Here is a 5,607-nt window from a genome sequence, read left to right as displayed (position 1 = left end):
AAAAAAAAAAAAAAAGTTCTTGAGGTATAAAGGACTCCAGACAAGAAAATGGTATGTAAATTTCACCCAAATGATCATTGTAATAAAAAATGAATTAGTGAAAAGAATTGACCTTGTGATGGTGAAAAACATGAAAATTGTTGGTTTCCACTGTTCTAGTGAAGATTTATGTGCTGGACAAATTGCTCTTACTAAACATGAGTCATGGCTGAAAAACTGATCTTTATTTTTCCAGAAAACCACATTCTGCTTGTTTGAAATGATTGTAAATGCTGGATTTCATACTAGCCCGCTGATCCAGAAATAAGTTTGCTTACCGAGGCTTCTAGTTCTTAAAATGCAAAATTAGATGCAAAAGTAGTAGAAAGATTGAAGTCCAGCAGTCAGGCTCATGTGTGTGTCTTACTTTAACCTTTGGTGTGTGATATGGTGCAGTTTGTATAGAAAATTCTTACAAATGTGACTTTGTTCAAAATATTACAAAAACACTGCCAGGTGCTAATATTGACTTTTATTCTGAAGGTAAACAAGAAAGAATAAAAGAATATGAAATGTTACTTTTGGTGTCAAATGTAGACATGCATAAGCAAATACTTATGATAATAGGTTTGGAGAACCTTTGTGGAAATTCATACTTTAGCAACCTGAGGCAAAACATGAAAGACCTTTTCCTTGTTTTAGCCACAGTAGCTTCCAAGGTGCCCAATTTTAAACACTTTGGACTTTATTGTAGCAGCCAAGGACAGATTAATGAAAATCACAATCAAAGTTTGCCACAAGACATTGTAAGGCACTGTATGGGCTCAGGCCAGGTTATTGGCATATTGAACTGGACAGAAACAGACATGTTACTGAGCAAGGAAAGTCGTAAAACGGGAGTTGGAGAAGTCATTTTGGCAGATGGGAAATCTAGAATTTGTGATGGAACCAGAGCATTGTACTTCATCACACATGGCTCTAATGCTTTTCTTATTGGATCTTAGTATGTCGACTTTCCCCACATGTATGACAAACAGAAGGACAGAGAAATAAGGAAATTCACATGCTTACACTTGCGGAGTAGAATGCCTTGACATTTAAGTATTACAATGAGCACATAGGATATTTGAACAATGAAAAAAATAAACAGAGAGAGAGAAGAAACAAATTATCAATTAAATGCCTTGATATGTCTATTTGACATATAAAGCTACAGACACTGTCCATGGAAGGTATCAAAAGTTCTCCTCTGGCAAGAAGAAGGAAGAGGCAGAAACAGAAGGAGGATATGGGATGTGTGCATAATTGCCTACATGAACAACTATCTCCTTTGCCATAAGCCAGAAAACTAGATGGTCTTCAAAGATTCTATAAAGGAAACCTGATTAAAAGGGAGGAAATACAGAACAGAATTTTAAATTCTCATGGATTCCACACTTCCTGGAGCCATGAGGTGTCAAGAAATAAACCCTGAAGAAAGAAGCCTTATTTTTGTGGCAAAGTGCCCGTGTGATTAGTATGTACTTTAATTAGAGTAATAGGCATCAAACAAATCTATGCAAGTGTGTAGATATTGGAAAAAAGAAAACAGATATCTCTTACATACAGTTTGGAGAACTTGAGGGAGTTAGTAAAATTACAAAGCAGATAATTCCTTCAGGAGCTTATGGTCTTGAGCAAAATGAGCCTGAAAGGAAAGACACTAAAAGGACACTGAAAAGGAACATGATTTGAGTTTCTCGAGGATGCCCAAACTGTCATTTTGATGTGGTATAAATCAAAAGGCTCAGAATTCTTCAGGAAAGGATTAGAGAGATGGGAACATAACCTTAAAAACATATAGCCCTAAATGGAGGATACATCAAGCAACAGCTTCACATTTTAATATTTTTGTTTAATAAATGTGGCTATGATTTTGTAGCAATACTTTTTGACTTTCATATTTGTAAAATAAAACTTATTTTACTAAATAACAACAGCAACAACAAAAATCTTTATGGGAGCAGAAAATCTCATCTTTCTCACACTTACATTGTGATTAGTAGTCCAGTGCTTATTCTACAGTGCTATTAATGCATCCCAAATTACTGGATAGGACTCTGCTAATGTGAAGTGCTTAATATGATACATGACATACTTATGAGGTTTGAATCATCCAAATAAGGTTTGTTGTTTTTGTTGCTAAGTACCTTCTAATCGGATCCAACTTACAGCAACCCTTTATAGGGTTTCCTAGGAGTGGCTTGTGGGATTGAACTACAAACCTTGCAGTTCAAACCAACTTTGGAGTCCAGCACAGTAGCCCACAGTGCAAATAAGGTTTATGGAATCCTAATGAAGGGTTCTGGTAGAACAGTGGTTACGAGTAGGACTGCTAACCTCAAAATCAGCAGTTAGAAATCACCAGTGGTTCCATAGGAGACGGATGAGGCTTTCTGCTCCCATTAAGATTTACAGCCCTGGAAACTCTATACAGGGTTGCTTTGAGTTGGAACCAACTCTAGGGCACACGACCACCATCACTAATAATGAGGGAATTGAATACTTTTGATATTCTGTTATGTTTTAAATGAGTCATTCCAGGGTCTAAAAGGGGAACCTCAATACTATCAAGAAACAAGTCAAGTTTGTAGCAGATCATTTGGACAGGAGACACCTACACTGAACTTCCTCAATCCAGGACACAGAGAACTGTGACATCAGAGAAAATGAAAAGTAATGAGAAACTATGACACAGAAGAGGCAGCAGCAGAGACTGAAGAGACAGCCAATTGGCAGGAGACAGTATGATGGTCTTCTGGTGTATAGAGTGAGAAAGCTGAATGCCTTCAGGCATACTGATAAAATGGGATACTTTTGAGCACACAGGAACATATTTTTCATATAGTATCTGCTTTTTATCCAAGATCTGACAACAGCTATGAAATTCTTCATTCCACATATTGTTTAAATATTCTTTTAGACTTCTGGTATTGTTTTGTAGATGTTTGAATATAAACTTTAAAAAGTATCCTCAGTTGTTTTACATCCTATATAATGTCCAGGTGTGGGTAGGGTGATATATAATACTCAGGCAAGAAGGGATGTATAAAATATTAATTCAACTCTGGGCTCAGAGACCATGGAGATATTTGAAGACTTTTCTTTGTTCTTAGACAATGTCCTTATCCCAACAGTATTGGTAATATCCATGAGAAAGGAAGGGTGAGCAATCCCTCAATATAATCTTCAAGATGGAGACACTGATTGCTTTTTTGCGTGAGGTGTTTTGTTTTGTTTTTTAAGATTAATTTTATAGTTTTCTTCAACTGTAAATGTAAAAGATAGAAATAAACAAATAAATAAAAGAAATATAACAATAGAGTTTAAGTCCTTTACAGTGGTATCAGGTTGTTGATGTAGTTAAGTGCTTTTGGGGGTGAAGGTGGCTTGCCATGGTGTCAATTCCAATTCCTGGTGACACTATATTGGGTCTCTGAGTAGTGACTGATACATACGAACTGCTGATTTTGCAGTGAGCATTTCATTACTTACCCCACACAGCATCCACGGAGGCCTATAAAAATATTCTAAATTTAATACATTATGAAGAAAAATATTTACAGAAAAAAACGTAATAATTTTAGAAATAGTTGCTATAAGGGGCTTCAGGAAGTTCGTGGAAAAGTGTAGTTACAATATAATGGTATTTTTTCATCAGAGTTTTGAAGTCCCCTCTTATGTTAACATGTATCTATAGAAAATCACATAATTTCCCTAAGCTCATACTTTAGAATGACTAATGTTCCTATGAGGGTATACCTTTTTTGACACAGACCAAACATATAATCATCTGGGTAATCTAATGTTAAAACACTAAAAATTATTTTTCTCTAGATGTACATATTCACACAAAAAATCACCTTAATTCTTTATTATATTGTTAAGAATATATTATTATTAAAATCTGTTATCCCTCATGCATTATTTAATTTCATTAAAGTTAATACATAGACTGATACCCAAGACAATATCTTTCATCTCATTTCTTTAGCTATCATTAAGGAAATGTTATCAGTGTGTAATCAGATAAATATTGTGGAATACACTCTCCTTTGTTTTAAATTTAAAGATTTCCTTCTCAGTTTCTTTTCTGCACTGAAAAGCATTAACATTGCTGACATATTTTTAGAGAGAACATTTCAAACTGCAGCCTAATGAGGAAAAGAAAATATTTTGTGTTTTCAGAAAAATCATTAAAATTTGCATATATTTTGAATTTTTCCCTCTGGCTTCTTATATAAAATATATTCAGAAATTGAATTACTTACTGAACTTCAAATAACTCAAATCGTGTGGATTCATTGATCAGGTCCTGCTTAAGAGAGGCACATTTAGCTTTAAATTTATTCTTTTATTGAAATAATGTCTTTCCATTCTGATTCAAACAGGAATAAGAATAAAAATATAGCAACATATAAGGTTTAAAGAAGCCGTCAGGGTATTCTGGCAAGAAATAGCATCCATCACTAAAGGAGAAAAGAGGTTTGTAAGAACATAAATGTTAGAAATAACTAGTTCATATGATGATAAGCCAAAAAGTATTGCTACTAGAGTTCCAGGTAATACGTGCATGAGTTTATTCCAAACAAAGTACATTTAAACATGTTAAACTTTCCAATCAGTTGATGGACACAGACACATTTTCTCAGTAATATATTTGTCTTAGTCTCAGTTAGGGTGTCTTTAAATAAAATAAAATAAAAAGCCTCCCCAACTGCATACACACACACAAATGCCATTTAAATTTCAGGCAGACAGGGCAGCTCAAAAGGATATGGTGATTTTGGGGGGTTAGGCAAGGGATAATCTTGATAGATTTTTCTCTAAGGATGCAGGATGATCATGGAGTTTATTATAAAAGAAAGTTGAAAACTGCTTTGGAATAAAAAAAGGCCAAGAAAATTGTACTGAAGAAATAGAGTGATAATGTACCTAAAATAGAGTGATAATATACCTATTCCTTCTTAGAGGGTAGAAAGGGCTGTCCTATGAAAATTTCACTGGGAAATTTTAGTCTAGCCATATTATGGTCTAAGCTTGCTCCTTCAGATTTCTTTTTAATCTCACAACTCAAAGAATATTTACAAAGAGCAAGATCTATGTCCCTTTGTTGTTGTTGTTAGGTGCCATCGAGTTGTCACTGACTCATAGTGACCCTATGCACAGCAGAATGAAACACTGTCCTGTCCTGGACCAACCTCACTACTTTAGCCACACTTGAGTCCATTGATGTTACCACTTGACCAATCCATTTCATTAGGGGTCTTCCTTTCCTTCTCTAACCCTACAACTTACCAAAAATTATAACCTGCTCCAGGGACTGGTCCCTCCTGACAATATGTCCAAAGTATGAGAGACGAAGTTTGACTATCTTGGCCTCCAAGGATCACTTTGGCTGCACTTCGTCCAAAATGGATCTATTAGTTCTCTTGGCAGCCCGTGCCACTTTCAATATTCTCCTCCAACACGATAACTCAAAAGCATCAATTTTTCTATGGTCTTCCTTATTCACTGTCCAGCTTTCACATGCATATGAGGTTATTGAAAATACCATGGCTTGGGTCAGGTGCACCTTAGTCTTCAAGC

The 5,607-nt window shown here is 35.2% G+C and overlaps 1 pseudogene; it reads left to right on the top strand.

Annotated features, from left to right (window-relative positions):
* The first annotated feature begins 426 nt into the window (after positions 1–426).
* Positions 427–1,713, top strand: LOC102823655 (annotated as a pseudogene).
* The last annotated feature ends 3,894 nt before the right edge of the window (positions 1,714–5,607 follow it).

This window comes from Chrysochloris asiatica, unplaced genomic scaffold, assembly GCF_000296735.1.
Source record: "Chrysochloris asiatica unplaced genomic scaffold, ChrAsi1.0 scaffold00229, whole genome shotgun sequence".
NCBI classification, from domain to species: Eukaryota; Metazoa; Chordata; class Mammalia; order Afrosoricida; family Chrysochloridae; genus Chrysochloris; species Chrysochloris asiatica.
This window is presented reverse-complemented; position numbering and strand designations above follow the sequence as displayed.